The sequence below is a fragment of the Armigeres subalbatus genome, chromosome 3 (genome assembly GCF_024139115.2).
Source record: "Armigeres subalbatus isolate Guangzhou_Male chromosome 3, GZ_Asu_2, whole genome shotgun sequence".
Classification (NCBI taxonomy): domain Eukaryota; kingdom Metazoa; phylum Arthropoda; class Insecta; order Diptera; family Culicidae; genus Armigeres; species Armigeres subalbatus.
In genome coordinates this window covers 35,159,472-35,179,489 of record NC_085141.1, presented here as the reverse complement: position 1 = coordinate 35,179,489, position 20,018 = coordinate 35,159,472, and the positions used below count along the sequence as shown (strand labels likewise).

The following is a 20,018-nucleotide window of genomic DNA, read 5'->3' as shown; positions in this document are numbered from 1 at the left end:
AAAAAAAAGCTCGTGTTTTTTTTTTAATTCCACACGTATACTAAATGAACTGATTCTAAAATTTGATGATTGTAGCTTGTAAACTTAGTTATTGGTGGTTTGCTGAAGTAAATGCTGTAAAGCATCGCCCGAACAAATTTGTTTCAATGCTAGAATTAGGACGCTGTTAATGCTTCAGACCTTAAGGATTGCGCCTCCAGAAAAACTCGAGCAGCATAGTATAGGTTGGATAACAATTCTAACCCCAAAATTAATTGAGCGTTCCAAAATTACTCTTTGGTGATAAATTCAAGCAACATATTAGGTTTTGTCCGGCATTTGCATGGGTGCCCGCCACTGTGCGCCGGTATACACCCTATCTGGTTCAATATGCATATACGCATGATGCAAACCTGATTTTCTCGAATAAGAGATGCTCAAGGTACTTCAAAACGTTATGGAGCTCAGCCCACTGTAGCTACTGGACCAACCAAGGGTTTTGCAATGTCCTCATCGCCGGTATACATCCAATTCTGTTCAATACGCATTTACGCATGATGCAAATCCAATTTTCTTTAACGCTCCAAAATCATCTTGAGTCAATATACACAATCACAATGAGGTTAACCTGCGAATTGTTCTTTTGTCGGGGCTTAGAAGCACTGCGTTCACGGACTCGGATGATTAAGTATTTCAATCGTTACGATTTCCGGGACGTTCAGGTGAACCTACTGCGATATCATATCACACACCATTCATAAGTTGGTTCATTGTATAGATCACATGATCCGAGCTCCAAAAAGAGTCTATAATACAGTCGATCCTCTATGAGTCGCTCTGTGGAATAGAAGTACCTTGGAAAATTGTTCGAAAGAACCATAAAAGTAACCGAAAAATTATGTTTAATATGGCATCATTTGCTTCCACGAGTCGATGTCGAGTCGTAGAACATCGAATCATGAAGGGCCTATTGTGGCTTGTGAAAATAATGAATGAAATCTTATTGGCTCAATGAACCTGCTGTGGCGTTTAGCTCTTAACGGATATATCGTTTAGAACTTGGTTGATCGGGTAGATAGCATGTTTTGAACTCCATGACGTTTTTTCATGTATTATGATCACATACATTGGCGTAAATTAGGGGGGGGCTAGGGGGGGCTTAGCCCTTCCTAGAAAAAAATTAGCCCCCCTAGGATTTGATAAGTTAGTTAACAGTGATATCAGTTTTCAACATATAGCATAATGAATTACCGAAAAAGTATGAAGACTAAAGAGTTATTTCCCATATTCACTCTATCATACTTAATGAAATGAGTGGAAGAAAAATTAGCTTGTTTCTGAATTCTGAGAAAGATTCCCATCAGCATCCGAGAAGGATTCTTATCAGAATCCGAGAAGAATTCTCACTTCAATATCTAAAGATTTCTTTTCGGATTCATCGAAGTATTCCAATCGTAATCCAGAAGAATTTCTACTGGATTCTTTCCAGTATTGTTAAGCAATACCCTTGGGAATCTGTGAAAAATACCCTTTAAAATCCATGGAGGATTTGCTTTAGAATCTCTCGTTGATTTGTTCCAGAATATCTCCAGATTCGTTTTAAGATTGGTTTGGGAATTCCTTGACAAATCAGAACCCTTCGTCGATTTGCTTCGTAATCCTTTGAAAATTTAATTTGGAGTCTCTCGACGTTTTGCAAATGATCTGCGTTGGGATCTCTAGACGATAAGGAATCCGGCTGATGATTAACCTTCGGAATCCCGCGAAGAATTGCTTCAGAATCATTTGACGTTTCGTTTCGGAATACATCGACGGTTTGCTTCAGAATTTCTCAGAGATTTTGTTCAGAGTCCCTTAACGAACTTTTGTTGGAACCATTCGACGGTTTGCTTCGAAATCCTTTGATGATTTGCATCGGAATCCCTCAACGATTTGCTTCAACATCCTTAGAGGATTCCCTTCGGGATCGCTGGAGGAATCTTTTCGAAATAACTGAAGGATTAATTCGGAGTCGTTCGACGATTTGCTTCGAAGTCCTTCGACGGATTGCTTCGGAATCCTTCGACGATATGCGTCTTCATCCCTGGAACATTGCTCATGAAATACCTGGAACCATCATATTGGAATTCCTGGAGGGTTTTCAACGAAATCCCTGGAATATTCCCGTCGAAATTCCTGGAGGGTGAAGGATCCCTGGTACATTCTCGTCGGAATCCTTGAAATTTTTCCGTTGGAATTCCTGAAACATTCCCTCCAAAATCTCTGGTGGATTCCCTTCATGATCCCTGGAGGCTCCTATCGGTATTCTCGTCGAAATATCTATAGATTCCCGTTGGAGTCCCTGGAACATTCCAGTCAGGATCACTACAGGATTCTCATCAGAATTCTTGGAAGATTCTTGGCGGAATCCATGGAAAGTTGCACTATTTTTTTTCATTTGAGATAGATAGAATATTTATGAAGTATGCAAATATATCCACTGCCTGACGCTAGTCGAGCGCAATTAAACATAGACTGTGAGTTGTTGCTCACACGTGTACACGTGCACGTGCTTGAGAAAAGAGAATAATATAAATGAGTGTGATGGATCCGCAATTGCTTTAGGTGGTTGGACTGCATTTGTCACATTACCGCTGATAACTTGATGAGATGTTAAAATGTTCGAGAATTTTCAAAAAGATGGTCAATTTCGGGAAAAAATATCAAAGGGCTATAGCCCCCCCTAGGCATCGGAGGTAGTTACGAGATATGTTTGGCCATATTCTCAGCTTTGGACATTTTGTTTCTAGAGATAGTTTCTGATGCATTCGAGGATATGTACTCCAGAACAGTTTGGACGGCCTAGGACATCCGAAAAAAAATATTTCAACACCTTTTTAGTTCTTTCTATACTAGTTTTGGCAGGATCGGGCGGAAAACCCCAAATCTGTACGTTAAATCCATGTAAAAAAAGTCGTCCAGAAATGGTTATTGTACAAAACTCTTGCACAACTTACCTGCTTTAGTGAGTGGCATCTAAAAAAACGAGTCAAAGTGATTTTTCTCGCAGGTATTGCGTTTATCAGTTAAAGAAGTGCAAGAATCTAGTGTAATGTAAATAAAAAATGCTTCATACACTTTTTTGTAGAAGCAGTTATAAATAACTCTCTACAAAACTATGTATTATCGCTTATTAATATGCGTGACGAGTTAACGTTACTCCCAGGGCTAACATTACCTCCCGTTACCAATTACCAATACCAACATTTTTTAAATATATTTTCCATTCACATTTTACCTACCGGATAAGATTATAGGAGAAAAATAGTGAATAATGCGCCCACGGGGCAAATGACCTAGCTCATAAAATTACTCATATAACCTTTTGTGGGACATTTCTAACCGAATATTACCATTACAATTCATTATTGGTTATTTACTATCGAGCTACAATGCAAATGTGAAGCCAAATGCTTTCATTTTCACTCAATTTTACAATCCGCGATTCTTTCACCAAACCCGTAAAATTTTTGTGCAATTCGCTAAAATAAACAAACTATCAAGAGTTCTTCATTATTTTACATGCCATTTAATAATAATTTTACACTACCATTCGGGCGTTTTGCCCCAGGCCTAATGCATCAGAAAACCACGAAAACCTTGTTGTTTTGTAGATCATTCTGATATGTGGCTAATTATGTAAATTTTGCATCTGCACGTTGAAATGGTTCGGTATTCTTGTTTATATTGGTGAAAACATCGAAAAAGTTTGAGGCGTGAATTTTGGACCGTTCTTTCCTAATAGCAATCATGTCAAACTTCATAGTAAAAATGATGAATATCAGTAGTTCTTATATTAAAGTGTTATTTCCTCGTTCCCATTCTCGCCCACTTAGCAGACAACAAAAGAGCTAACGATTAACTCGCCTTGAATTGTCAGTGTAAAAATATGCCATTATCAAAGGCCCTCGCTCGGAAGGCCCAAAGTTACGGGATTCCAGTGGTGCAGACATCATCATCCAATTTCCCCTTTCCCCGAAACACGAGCCTACTCAACTCTTTCACACTCGCCCTGCAGCTAACGGACGCGGTTCTGAATGTGAATGCCTAATTGTAACCAATTCTTTGAATTTACATCTGAAAAGAAACCAGTAGCAGCCTTGGGCATAGAGCGACCTAGAAAAGGTATAGAACAGCTAGATGGAAGAGTCGTAAAGTGGGCATGCTGGTGTCAGATTGACCTCGTGCACTGGTTGCAGTCAGAAGCGATGAGAATTTTATGTTATCTTGTCAGTACTGCTACAGAAGGGCACCTTTTCATAACAGTTGCACACGAGTTGTCGTGGAAAATACATCATACTTTCGAATGGGTTTGAAAGCTCACAAATATATCATAAGTTGATGCAAATAATTTAACCGAATTTCTAACGCTCTTGATCTTCTCCAGAACAAGCGACATCAAGTTGAAACTAAATCTAAATGTCCGGCAGATGTAGTGGATGCATGTTTATGCACAACGCAGGACGGTTGGGAATGGAATGGCGCCACTATGCACGATTATTTCGGATGGAAATCGGCCAGTTTAATGAAGATCTCGTTACAAACTGTTAATTGCCAAACTTCCATTAGGGTATGCTTTCGCAACAGGCGTGACTCTCCCCCTAAAAGAAACGCCAGCGCAGCGCCAACCGGCAAAACTAACAGTCCTCATCGTATGGAGGCATATCCGATGATCAACGATGCGATCGAGATTGGAGAGGCTTTTGTTTTTTTTTATTCATTGGTTCTTAAGAGGCGCGAGAGATTTGGAATCCACGCGCCTGTACTCATGATTGAGAGATCTCGATTATCCCTCGATATCTCCAAGGTTTGCATCGCTCCCAAAGAGATTTTCAATGGCATTAATCTGAGAATAATGAGCACCATTAGGGTCGTTCGCGGCGGTGCGTCCGCCCGGCATGGTTCCCCAATGGCCGGTTCGTTGAGATATGCCCACCTGCGATCAATCTTGAGCGCATTTTATCGGAACGGTTTAATGCTTTTGAAAGAGGTTAATTTGAATACGTGTGGCTCGGATGGAGCTTTGAGCGCTCTTTTATGTGGTTTTAAATTAAGTGGGAATGGGTGAATTGAGTCTAGTTTTCGAGTTAATAAGTAGTGAGAGTTTCTGCTAGATGATGCTGTTCATGATCGTACCCGATGTTAATGGGCATAAAGGGTTTTTGAACACACTCAGTATTTAGAGTTGCAGAAAAGTATGTAGAGGAAATAATAATTTAAAAATTTTGAGAGATCTCTAGCTTTCCCCCTTCCCCATTGCCCATGATCATGTAAAGTAAGTTAGACTGTACCATTTTGGTACAGATTTACCATATTAAAACCTATTTTTTGCATTACATTTTGCAACTAGTTTCACAAACTACTATTTTGTTATTTTTCTACGACTTTTTTCAATTCTATTCGCTTTGGCACTTTGTTAATCGATTCCACGTATCTCTGCAAACGAAGAACACTTAGTGTGTTTGAACTGTACGGCGTCGTTGCTAATCTTCCTTCGAAAATGTTTTCTTCTGGCTAGCAGTGACAGCCGGACGATTTTCGGCTTCACTTTCGCTGAATTCTAGAATTTTAAGTCTCTCTGCAGGAACTCATAGGGTTTAGCATTTTTCGTAAGTATATATTCCTAAGTGTTTGGCTTTTTTTCGTAATAAAATATAACAATTGATTATCATCGGACTGGAGAATTTGCTGAAATAATTCCGCGAAAACTATAAAATAGGAACATAAAAATACCTTCATTACAGCTTAGGCTTCCAAGATTGTAATTTATCAATAATAAATTATTTTGAATAGTGTATGTAAGGTTATTAGTAGAGTGCAACGCTGTAAACAGCCTTGCATATGATATACGAATCGCAAAAACTTACAACCAACCAAGCATTGTCCATTCAGCTATAGTTCGTAATGAAAGTCAGTAGCGCATACCGCAATAATAAAAAAATACCGTAAACCAACCAGCAATATAATTTAAGACAAAAGTCTGATTCGATGGGAATGATCTATCCTCAAATTCGGCATCATTTTCCACCGTATGCATTACTTCAGTAGTTAGCATATTGCGGCTCGAGCACTAATTGCAGCCCGGCTCACGACAAATTTCACGCTCGGCGAAGCATCGCCGTGTGAAGTGTGTCATCGCCAGCCATGCCATCTGCCAGCAATCAGCGACGGTATTCATCCGAATGTGAAAGGGTGAACAAGCTTCCGCTTATTAATTTTTCTTATGTAAAACACCCAATTTGAATCAACTAGCGGTGTTCCGCTTAGCCCCCGTGTCGTCAGTCTGTGTCATCAGAAGATCACAAAAAAAAATCACAGTTTTGCGGGGAAACTGTGCCGCATGAAAATATGTCGTCGACCATGGCATGCTGCGATACTATATGGCGGCTGGGAGCGACGGAGATCTGCATCACTGGCGACTTATGGTTCGGTTGTTTTTTGAAAGGTTTCGAATGTTTTCGTGCGGTTGACATGGAAATGAGAGAAACTATTTTTTTTACCGAAGTGTACAAAAGAGCAGTTCAAGCGAAACCCGGATGGTTTGTGGTTATATTTTCGCCGAGGGGATGATTCCACATTGGAGAATTTCCACTATTAACGATACCGATACCAAACAAACCAATTGTCAACATCATCAAAAATTAAAATCATGTCCATTCGGGGCTGATCAAGTGAAAGCAAAAACGGGGGCTTTTTTGAATTCAATATACCAAACGACTCTTTGCCGCACTGCAGGCTCATATGAAAGATCTCTGTTTTTATGAATTATAAATACTGTTTTTTGGAAAAGATGTTTAATTTTGATGCTTCGATGTTTAATTTGCCATTTTAAGGTGTTTTTATTAGATATTGCAAAAAAAGATTCGGCTGTCGGAGGGACTTGAACCCACACTAATCCATTAAGTACACGGACGTATTACCAATTATACGAGGTGTGAAATGTTGCCAAAGCAGATTCGATGGCGGAGATGGCGAGTTCGATTCTCGGTCCGGTCTAGGATGTTTTCGGGTTGGAAACTTTCTCGACACCCTGGGCATAGTGTATCCATTGTACTTGCCACACAAGATACATACTTATGCAATGGCGGGCATAGAAAAGCTTTCAATTAATAACTGAGGAAATGCTAATAGAATACTAAGTTGAAAATGCCGGCCAAGTTCCAGTTGGAATGTAGAGCCATCGGAGAAAAAGAGAAGAACTGTGTGTATCAAAATTAAACATCTTTTCCGAAAAAAGAAAAATCTGACTTCCCTCACAAGTCATCAGTCAAGAAAAGGAGAAAAGATGATACTCTGCAGTATCACACACCGTAGCTGGTCGGACGCAAGGTCACGAGCTTCTATTGTTATTGCAGAAGTAAACCCGCCTCAATACGACAAATAGAAGCACATGTTTGTGATTCAAACGCAACCGACTGCTGTTCAATTCTGATACACATAGTTGGGTAGTTTCTCCAGCAACTTCCAGACGAAATCCTGGAAGAACTTCCGGATGAAGTTCTGGAGGAAACTCCGGACATCCACGCGAAATCCTGGAGGAACTTCCGGACGAAATCATGGAGGAACTTCCGGACGAAATTCTGAGTTAGCTTCTGGAGAAATTCCTGGAGAAACTTCCGGAGGAATTCTTGGATGAGCTTCCGGAGAAATTCCTGATGGAACTTTCGGATGAGATCTTGGAGGAACTTCCGGACGAAATACTGGTGGAACTTCCTGACGAAATCCTGGAAGAACTTCCGGATGACATCCTGGAGGAACTTCCGGACGACATCCTGGAGGATGACATCCTGGAAAAACTTAGGAACAAAATCCTGGAGGAACTTCTGGACGAAAAACTGGTAGAACTTCCGGACGAACTCCTGGAAGAACCTCCGGATGAAGTTCTGGAGGAACCTCCGGACATCCACGCGAAATCCTGGAGGAACTTTCGGACGAAATCTTGGAGGAACTTCCGGACAACACCATGGTCGAAATCCTGAGGGAGCTTCTGGAGAAATTTCTGGAGAAACTTCCGGAGGTATTCCTGGATGAGCTTCTGGAGAAATTCCTGATGGAACATCCGGATGAAATCATGAAAGGAACTTCATGACGAAATCCTGGACGAACTTCCGGATGACATCCTGGAAGAACTTCTGAAAGAATTCCTGGAGGAACTTCCGGACGACATCCTGGAGGAACTTCCGAACAAAATCCTGGAGGAACTTCTGGACGAAATACTGGTGGAACTTCCGGACGAAATCCTGGAAGAACTTTTGGATGAAGTTCTAAAGGAACCTCCGGACATCCACGCGAAATCCTGGAGGAATTTCTGGACGAAATCCTGGAGGAACTTCCGGACGACATCCTGGAGGATGACATCCTGGAAGAACTTCAGAACAAAATCCTGGAGGAACTTCTGGACGAAATACTGGTAGAACTTCCGGACGAAACCCTGGAAGAACTTCCGGATGAAGCTCTGGGTGAACCTCCGGACATCCACACGAAATCCTGGAGGAACTTCCGGACGAAATCTTGGAGAAACTTCCGGACAACACCATGGACGAAATCCTGATGGAGCTTCTGGAGAAATTCCTGGAGAAACTTCCGGAAGAATTCCTGGATGAGCTTCTGGAGGAATTCCTGATGGAACTTCCGGATGAAATCATGAAAGGAACTTCATGACGAAATCCTGGACGAACTTCCGGATGACATCCTGGAAGAACTTCCGAAAAAATTCCTGGAGGAACTTCCGGATGACATTGTGGAGGAACTTCCGACAAAATGCTGGAGGAACTTCTGGACGAAATACTGGTGGAATTCCGAACAAAATCCTGGAGGTACTTCCGGATAAAGTTCTGGAGGAACCTCCTGACATCCACGTGAAATCCTGGAAGAATTTCTGAACGAAATCCTGGAGGAACTTTCGGACGAAATCTTGGAGAAAATTCCGGACAACATCATGGAGGAACTTCAGGACGAAATCCCGATGGAGCTTCTGGAGAAATTCCTGGAGAAATTTCCGGAGGAATTCCTGCATGAGCTTCCAGAGGAATTCCTAATGGAACTTCCGGATGAAATTTTGGAGAAACTTCCGGGCGAAATACTGGTGGAACCTCCTGATGAAATCCTGGAGGAACTTCCGGACGATATCCTGGAGTAACTTACGGATGAAATCCTGGAGGAACTTCTGGACGAAACCTTGGAGGAACTTCCGGACTACATCCTGAAGGAACTTCCGGACGAAATCTTGGAGGAACTTCCTGACGAAATCTTGTAGGAACTTCCGGACAATATTATGAAGGAATTACAACACGAAATCCTGAGCGAGCTTCTGGAAAAGTTCCTGGAGAATCTTCCGGAGGAATTCCTGGATGAGCTTCAGGAGGAATTCCTGATGGAACTTCTGGATAGAATCTTCGAGAAACTTCCGGACGAAATACTGGTAGAACTTCGTGACGAATTCCTGGAGGAACTTCCGGGCTACATCCTGAAGGAACTTCCGGACGAAATCTTGGAGGAACTTCCTGACGAAATCTTGGAGGAACTTCCGGACAACATTATGAAGGAATTACAACACGAAATCCTGAGCGAGCTTCTGGAAAAGTTCCTGGAGAAACTTCCGGAGGAATTCCTGGATGAGCTTCAGGAGGAATTCCTGATGGAACTTCTGGATAGAATCTTCGAGAAACTTCCGGACGAAATACTTCGTGACGAATTCCTGGAGGAACTTCCGGACTACATCCTGAAGGAACTTCCGGACGAAATCCTGGATGAATTTCCGGACGAAATCCTGGAGGAACTTCCGGACGAAATCCTGGAGGAACTTCCGAACAAAATCCAGGAGGAACTTCTGGACGAAATACTGGTGGAACTTCCTGACGAAATCCTGGAAGAACTTCCGGACGAAATCCTGGAGGAACTTCTGGACGAAATCCTGGAGGAACTTCCGGACGAAATCTTGGAGGAACTTCCGGACAAGATCATGGAGGAACTTCATGACGAAATCCTGAGGGAGATTCTGGAGAATTTACTGGAGAAACTTCCGGGGGAATTCCTGGATGAGCTTCTTGAGGAATTCCTGATGGAATGAAATCTTGGAGAAACTTCCAGACGAAATACTGGTGGAACTTCCTGACGAAATCCTGGAAGAACTTCCGAAAGAATTCCTAGAGGATCTTTCGGACGACATCCTGGAGGACCTTCTGGACGATATTCTGGAGGAACTTTCCAACGACATCCTGGAGGAACTTCCGGACTACATCCTGAAGGAACTTCCGGACGAAATCCTGGATGAATTTCCGGACGAAATCCTGGAGGAACTTCCCGATGAAATCCTGGAGGAACTTCCGAACAAAATCCAGGAGGAACTTCTGGACGAAATACTGGTGGAACTTCCTGACGAAATACTGGAAGAACTTCCGGACGAAATCCTGGAGGAACTTCTGGACGAAATCCTGGAGGAACTTCCGGACGAAATCTTGGAGGAACTTCCGGACAAGATCATGGAGGAACTTCAGGACGAAATCCTGAGGGAGATTCTGGAGAATTTACTGGAGAAACTTCCGGAGGAATTCCTGGATGAGCTTCTTGAGGAATTCCTGATGGAACTTCCGGATGGAATGAAATCTTGGAGGAACTTCCAGACGAAATACTGGTGGAACTTCCTGACGAAATCCTGGAAGAACTTCCGAAAGAATTCCTGGAGGAGCTTTCGGACGACATCCTGGAGGAACTTCCGGACGAAATTCTGGAGGAACTTCCCAACGACATCCTGGAGGAACTTCCGAACAAAATCCTGGAGGAACTTCTGGACGAAATACTGCTGGAACTTTCTGACGAAATCCTGGAAGAACTTCCGGATGACATCTTGCAAGAACTTCCGAAAGAATTTCTGGAGGAACTTCCGGACGACATCCTGGATGAACTTCCAGACAACATCATGGGGGAACTTCCGGACAACATCATGGAAGATCTTCCGGACGAAATCTTGGGGAACTTCCGGACGAAATACCAGTGGAACTTCTTAATGATGTTTTGATGGTTGGTGCTCAAGTTGGCGCTTCGGTCGTTCGTGTGTGAAATTATTGGGCGGACAAATAGAGTGTTCGCGCCGCTGTTGGTGGTGCTTGATGGATGCTCGACTAAACGAGAGGTGGAGTCAATTAGGATGCATTTATTGGGGGTTCTGACTTGACAATATCCCCAACTCAGCCATCTTCGATTTTTTATGGTATTTATGCTCGTTTGTTTACGTTTTGCACTGAAAATTAATACCCCCCCCCCCCCCGCGCTGCTTATTCCCATCTACTGAAGAAGTCGAAAAACCTGTACATAAAAATATCTTGGAGTCAATGTTAAAAGACTATTATTCTTCCATTTACTTCCACTATTCACTTTTTATGTATCAACAAGCAGATACGTATTTCGTGGAAGTAAATGGAAGAATAATAGTCTTTTAACGAAGACGGCTAATAACAAGACACACAGCTGTCAAATTCTTGCATATACAGTGTAAACATCATGTACACTTGCGCCCCCGAGCGACTCCCAGTAACATTAACACGATTGTGTGCGTGATCAACTCAAGCTACATCATATGTGTTCGTTTCCGTTTGATGCATGAAGAAACGTCAAAGCCATTTCTTTTTGCATTGACCATTCCGATTCCGAACCACGAGGAGTTTCTTTCCGGAAAAATATCTTTTGCATGGATGGTAGCAAACGCTATTTGCGATGAATCGATGCAACGATAAATCGACGAAATTGAATGGCTGAAACCGACGCAACTATTCGGATGCGAACTTCATTAATTAGGAAAGGTACACCGTCCGGTATCGTAAAGTAAATTCAGAAAGGAACCTAGAAAAAAATGGAGTGCAATTGTCGCGGAAAATGCAAAGCACTATTAACCAACTGATTTTGTCCCTATTTGATTTGCGTTCAATTATTTTCCGCGATTTACAAAAGAGGACAATGTATGCTGAGAATAATTTGTCTTATTTGAATTTATTATCCACTGGCAGCAGATCTCGCAACAGCTAGGAATCCGAACGTGCTGTGCTAGTTGTCGTCTGATTGTGTTTAAATTTCAAGCAGGAAACGTATTCCGATGAAAACAAATCTTATCCTGCTGGAAAGAGAAAGATGATTAGCCTTTAGCAAGCTCTCTAGTCCTCGCGCTGTCGAAACAAATTCACACACACAAACACTTCATCTTAGTGTTTCCGTGAACCGATGAGGGCGCTTCGAATGTGTAGACTGAAAAAGAGAGGGAGCTGTGTGTCTTGTTATTAGCCGTCTTCGCTTTTAACCTTGTAGCATTTTCCCCTAAGACACTCTAAAATAATCATTGGAGTCAATGCTGCACTCTTGGATTTGGATTTGGATCATATGGATTTTTATGTTGGAATTCTATCACGAATCTCTAATTAGTCAAAACGAGAGCACTTCTTTTTTTAAATTTTATGTAAACATGTTGATGGCGTTTCGCTCTCGCTTCAGGCGAGTTCGTTATAGTTTGGCAGGGAAATTCCCCATTATCCAACGCAAAAGGTAAAAATATAACTATAAGCAAAAGCCAACCACTTAATGGGTTGACGTCACGTCAAGGGTCAACCCTAATGAGTCGCATCACGAATACGAACGATGGGAGAAGAAAGCAGATTTACATCGAATTGAAAGTGCTAGCACTTCCAAAACAAGCACTGCTTACCTACTTGCGATACAAAGACCCTCAAATCTAACGACGAATTATCAGCCAGTGCCAAATTTCGATCCGTAGAAGAAAAAAAAAACTGCGGGAACTTTGTACCCCAGGCCGGGTTCAAAATTACCCAATTTGTATCGCACTTCCCAAGCGGGTGCGATCTTATCGCCAAGAAAAATAGGCCCATTGAACTACATTCAACAGTAACGGGTTATTCTTCGCACTCGGGCATTTGGGAAGCACTCCACCTCAAGATCAACCAACAAAACTAAACGCGAAACACTTTGGGAAAAAGAAAAGAAACACTCCAAACTGGTTTCAAGGTCGTCATCCCATTCATCGTTTCCAATATTTACCTTCCTGCTGTTATAGTAGGCCGATTTTTTCTTTTCGTTCCGAGTCCGGAACGGGGCACGACAGTCAGTGGACCGACGAAAATGTTTATACGATCTTGTCGACTGCTTTATGGTAGGGGTTTTTAACCTGTTTTACGGTCTCTTGAGCATGCCACTGGAATCGTTTACGGCAGGGAGGAGTGCTGCATTTTGATCGTTGATGGCCTGGAGAAGCCACATTATGTACGATCGTGTGGCGCGTGTGAGAGAATGTTGCTCCGGATGATAAGCAGTGATATAATGAGAAACAGGAGGACAGTAGAACGGAAATTATTTAATGGTCAGCGTATTAATTAGCTCTGACAACTGTTATTCCAAATTAGGAAGTGATTTCTAGCGACCAGACCAGACAGGAAATGGCAATACCTATTTAATGGAGTAGCTGGAGTACTTCGATTATAGTTCAAATAACAGTGGGGTGACATTTGAATCGTTGAAACGCTGAACATTAAAGGCACTAAAACAATCAAGTTAAATCTCTAAACAATGCATATTGTTCTATGTGCCATAAAACAGCGATTTTATTATAATTAAAAATTTTAAGTGACGAGATAGTTAATGTAATCGGCGAAAAAGTCGAGTAAAGAGGAAGGTCCATTAATTACATTTTACTTCCCTCTTGTCGCGCTTATTGTCGCGCCCTTTCCCTTTATTTCCCAGACTGGGCAATTCAAAAGCAAAGCTGTTCAAAATGAATTTTTAACGTAAATTTAATTTTGCCCTTTTGTTCGCGATTTCATTCTGCTTCAAATTTATGACTTATTGTCCATAATTCTTTTTCACCTTGACCCAACATGGTGCAGTTATTAACATTTGTCTTTAATTTTTTATGTGAACGTCTCATACTAAAGTGATCAGATTTTTTTTTTTTTGGGTTAATCCGGGACACCTCATGCAATATACAATTTTAGTTAATTAAATACAGTGGATCCAAGAAGCATTTGTCTAACTGCATATTTATTATTAAACGATAAAACTAAGGCGTGATAGAAGAGGAATCATAAAACTTTTTTTTAAACTTGGTAGACGACTTATTATCTCGTAATTATTATTCGAAAACAGATAGATAATCCAATCACTATTGTTGCCAAGTACGAAACATCTTAATTTTCGTATTTGTGCTCGCTCAAAAAGTGTTCGTCTATTTGAAAACTAACAAAAGCGCACCAAGTCCAAGTCCTGATGTTAGGAGGGACACGAAACAGACCTAACACGACGACGGCTCTGGCGAGACAGGAGGTTTGCGTGACCCTAAAACCAATCATTACGAACGACATAACGACATAAGAGATAACATGACTCGATCCAATCGGCAACAACCTAGGCGACGAATAAAGGACCACGATTGGGTGCTTGGAACATGGAACTGAAGCTAGATTTCGAAGGTTGCGACAGGATAATCTACGATGAATTACATCCCCGCAACTTCGACGGTGTGGGACTGCATACAATTTTCTGAACAGGACAGAAAGTGTGGAAAAGCGGCTGACTTCTACCAAAGCTGTGGCACCAACAACGAGCTGGGAATCGGCTTCATAGTGCTGGATAAGGAGGGGTGGCAGCCAATTAGCGCAAGAATGTGCAAGCTGAGGATAAAGGGCCGTTTCTTCAACTATAGCATCATCAACGTGCACTGCCCACACGAAAGGTGACCCCAGGTGGAAAAGGAGGGAATGTACAGACCGGTCAAGGGTGCATGAACCTTGCAACCTCTCGCGGAATGGTAGTCCCAAGCAAAAATATCCACAAAGCCACATGCAGATCACCTAACCAAGAAACGGAGAACCATATCGACAGCAAATTCTTCTCCGACATCACGAACGTCCGCATCTACCGCAGTGCTAGTATTGCGCTCTAGACTCTCGACGCTGTAAAACATGCGTTGAAGTCGAACGCCGCGCTTAACATTGGGCGGCTACAAGACGCTAGACTAGCCCAAGACTACGCGCAGCAGCCGGAAGTGACACTCCCAACGGAAGAGAGGCGAAGTTTCTCTTGAAGATGGCTGGAGAGATATTCGATCCGCGATCACACCGCGATAATCATAAGACTGCGGTGAGCCGGGCACGTATCCAGAATGTCGGACAATAACTCGGTGAAAATGGGTCTCGACAACGATCCGACGTGGATCGATCAGGTGGAAGACGATTTGCGGACTCTCCGCAGATTGCATGGCTGGCGACGTGTAGCCATGGACCGAGTTGAATGGAGAAGAATTTTCTTTACTGCTTAGGCCACTCTGGCCTTAGTCTGAAAATAATAATAATTGGTCTGATCCGCGAATTAAAATCAAATTAAACTAAAGTGACAGTTCGAAAATTATAAAATTACCCTTTTATAATGGTTGGTGCAACCCAGCAATACCAATAAAACATCTATCAAAAATTGTTCTACATCTGTCAAAAGTAATCTTGCTCTGCGAGCAGGGTCATTTAAAAATTATTATGCTGTCACTTTTGAGTTTAATTTGATTTAAACTTGCGAATCGAACCAAAGCCTAAATGTCAGATCAATCAGTGTTATTGTTTTGACTGAACTCGGTGCGGAAAAATAAAGGCACCATGGGAAAGTAAAGGTAAGGTAAAGAGACGAGTCTTGATGAAAGAAAACTCATCCTACGGCTACATAATCAGTGCAAGTTGGCTTACGAAATTGCGAGAAATGTGAATCAACGTACGACCGTTAAATCGGTAATTGATCGCATCAACACCACAAAAACCTTTTCCGAACAAACAACGGAATAGTTAATCGCGTGCGTTAAGGTCACTCCTCACGGAATCCAAACTTCAAAGCACTCGCGTTTTCAGGGGCACACCACTTGATACGGAAGCAACGCACAACTGTCATTTTTATTATTTCACGCATGCTGCAACGCGACGATTTTCGCTGTTCGCTGTTCGCCGAGGTCTTATAAGGTGGCCTCCGAGCCTCTTGAAAGTAGGCTTTGGCGGCACTTGAAAGGATGCTTCCGAGTCTCTTGAAGGGAGGCTTCCGAATCTTTCGAAAAGGGGTGTCCGAGGTTCTTAGAAGAAGGCTTCTGAGCATTTTGCAAGGACGGTTGCGCAACTTGGTCAATCTGGTCACATAAGAGTTGCCTAGCCTCTTGAAAGGCAGAGTCTCTTAATTCTCGTGTATACATAGATGAGACAGTGTGCCATGAGCTACAAAAGCTCACGTAGCACCGATTCTGTGCGACGAGAGAAGCTAGCGCGCGCATAAAATAACTAAGTGAGCGTGTCTCAATGTACGTCTCATGAGACTCATCTCATGCGCTAGGAATGTATAGCTGGCGTTACTTAGGCGACGATATTATTGAATGAAAATGTCCCGCCCAAGCTGTTTTACGCACTTTCGCTGTTGTTTGTAAAGGTTTGCTATGGCAAACAGCGCATGAGCTGATCGCATTGAGATGTCTCAATGCGACTCACCAATGTTAGTGTGAGGTACACAAGCCTCGTGAGACTCGCGTGCGCTAAATTTTGTGTGCGCGTAGTAGTCGTTGCTCAATCTCATCCTTTTTTGTACGCGTGCATGATGTCTGTTGAAAGGAAGATTCCGCGTTTCTTGAAAAGAGGCTTCCGAGTCTCTTAAAATGAGGCTTCTGAGCCATTTGACAGGAGGCATCCGAGCCTCTTGAAATGAGGCTTCGGAGCCTCTCGAGAGGAATTAACCTTTCGAGCCACTTAAAAGGAGGTTTTCAAACCTCCTATAACCAGTGTAGGTGAAAAGTCATAATCTCAAAATTCATGGACATCATGATATGAAACGCACCAAACTCAACACCTGAGCACTCGCTTTCAAATCGACTTCTATAAAAACATTCTTCATGCCTGCCGTATCCTAACGGAACTATCAATTATATACTTTCGCCTCTAATTCTATCATGAACATGTGCGTCTAAGTTTGGAAGATGATATTAGCATTTCCATATCAAGGTATAATAGGTTTTTATTTACTAATCGCCATGCATATCATGCACTGATGATAAAAATGCATTTATATCGTGCGACCCCCAGTCAGGATCGCCGCTTGCTTTTGGCGCGAAATTTGCACTCAGTGGTCCTGAATACGAGCCGTCGAGCTGGTGGTCCAAAATACCTCCTTTATCCTATTCAAGAACATTTTGGTCCATTCGTACCGCATAACCATTCCGTGATGGTCTTTGGTTGATTTGTGGTGAAATTCCGGATAAAATCGCGAAAATAAGTCTCTTCGGACAAAGACACGGTATACTTCTTACCCCACCAGGCTGTCTATAAGGAGTCAAGCTCTTCGACAAAGATTCGTGTAGTTTTCGATGCTTCGGCTAATGTCGTTTTCGTTTTTGAGGTGTAGCGACACCGTTTAGTGCAGCATTTTGCACGGCAAAAACGAACGTTTTGAGTGCAGTTGGGTTTGTTTGTTATGGATTCCTGTTGGATACCATAAAATGAAAACAATAACAATGTGAGAAACTTGAAAACAAACTACACTACACGGTACACTCTGATTTTTTCTGGTGCTACACTGCTTGTTTCAGTGCAAGAAAAATGCTACACTGGTGTAGCACGAAAATCAAAAACGAACATTTTCGGTGCAAAAGTGTAGCACGAGTGTAGCTACACCGCAAAAACGAAAACGACATAACACTACATCTGGATCAAGATGAATACACCACTAGCTGTTCCAATCTGCCAAATTCACTATTCAGCCATCTTGGATTTTAGTATGGGAGAGCCAGCGGGTTTGTTTTCGTTTTGCACTGAAAATGAATTTTTCACCTCCGCCTTCTGCTCTTCCATAAACTTGACAGATTGAAGCACCTAGTACTGTATTCATCTTGATCTGGTCTATCATTGAACGACGCTTTGGGAGTTGATCATCTCTTCAGATGGCCTATGCGCACAAAAAGCAACTGGCTTCAGTTTTCTTGGATATTAAGGGCGCTTTTGATTTTTTCCATAGTAGAACTGTCGGAAAATCTGCATCATCACATTTTCGTGCTTTCGGCGTTTCATTGATGTTGGAAAAAGAAATCATCCTTCAAACGAACGTATCAAACGTATTCGGGACTCTCCAAGATCGTCACTAATTTTGGCTTGCCCGGTCATCACTCAACTTGAAATTTATGACAATTGATTATCCGGATAAATTTTAGCACGTCCGTTTTCGGACGCAACCTCCTTCGATCTCTTTCATGCTAAAAAAAATCACAAAAACAATAAACTAACCAAATTCCTTTCCAATTGATTTGGTTTTGATGGAATGAATATCGGAGACATGAGATGAAGTTCAGGAGCAGTTCCCCTACATCCGCCATTATGCACTTTTGTCCGAGGTTCCATCTGGGGCTACCGAAAGTACCCCAAGGGGTACTTGTACCCCAGGTTGAGAACCGCTGGTATAGATGTAAGCTGAATAAATGAAATAAATAGGCGATAAGATCGAACAGCTATCTGTGAGTACAAGTCACACTGAACAGAATAAATACTGTAAATAGAAAGTAGAAAGTAAAAATGAAGTCATTTTAACAATTGAAAATTTTATGACGGAATTTGCAAGTCAAATGTTTTCCAAACTAGGATTTTGTAACAACTAGTTGCACGCATAAGCAACAATATCCACAAGTTGATAAGAAAATCATTTCAAGTTTTTAGTGGAATTAAATGGAATAGTAACGGGTGCCAACTAAAAAACTGGAATTTCAACAAGCCATTTTACGATACAATTTCGATCAGCTGATCGAATCTTCACCATCAATTGTGTGGACGTCATCATTTCGTCGTCATCATCATTATTTCGTTTCACTTTAGCAAGTGTTCCGTTCATTCATTTATTTAGTCTACATCTATACAGATAACACTGAATCAACAATTTGACGCCACAATACACGGTTCGAGGCCGCATCTCTCCATCCTCGAATACGCCCCACGCTCGCCAAGTCGTTCTGCACCTGGTCTGCCCATCTCGCTCGCTGCGCTCCACGTCGTCTCGTACCTGCCGGATCGGAAGCGAACACCATCTTTGCAGGGTTGCTGTCCGGCATTCTTGCAACATGCCCTGCCCATCGTACCCTTCCGGCTTTAGCTACCTTCTGGATACTGGGTTCGAGCTGGGGCGAGCTCATGGTTCATTCTTCGCCGCCACACACCGTCTTCTTGTACACCGCCAAAGATGGTCCTAAGCACCCGTCTCTCGAATACTCCGAGTGCTTGCAAGTCCTCCTCGAGCATTGTCCATGTTTCATGTCCGTAGAGGACTACCGGTCTTATTAACGTCTTGTACATGACACATTTGGTGCGGTGGCGAATCTTTTTCGACCGCAGTTTCTTCTGGAGCCCGTAGTAGGCCCGACTTCCACAGATGATGCGCCTTCGTATTTCACGACTAACGTTGTTGTCAGCCGTTTGCAAGGATCCGAGGTAGACGAATTCCTCGACCACCTCGAAGGTATCCCCGTCTATCGTAACACTGCTTCCCAGGCGGACCCTGTGCGCTCGGTTCCACCCACAAGCATGTACTTTGTCTTTGACGCATTCACCACCAGTCCAACTTTTGTTGCTTCACGTTTCAGGCGGGTGTACAGTTCTGCCACCTTTGCAAATGTTCGGCCGACAATGTCCATGTCATCCGCGAAGCAAATAAATTGACTGGATCTGTTGAAAATCGTACCCCGGCTGTTACACCCGGCTCTCCGCATGACACCTTCTAGCGCAATGTTGAACAACAGGCACGAAAGTCCATCACCTTGTCTTAGTCCCCGGCGCGATTCGAACGAACTGGAGTGTTCGCCCGAAATCTTCACACAGTTTTGCACACCATCCACCGTTGCTTTGATCAGTCTGGTAAGCTTCCCAGGGAAGCTGTTCTCGTCCATAATTTTCCATAGCTCTACGCGGTCTATACTGTCGTATGCCGCCTTGAAATCAACGAACAGATGG

The 20,018-nt window shown here is 42.6% G+C and overlaps 1 protein-coding gene across 2 annotated transcripts in view; it reads left to right on the top strand.

Annotated features, from left to right (window-relative positions):
* LOC134220044 (uncharacterized) overlaps positions 1-20,018 on the top strand; it is a 587,564-nt gene that overhangs the window by 171,058 nt on the left and 396,488 nt on the right. The window lies entirely within an intron of this gene.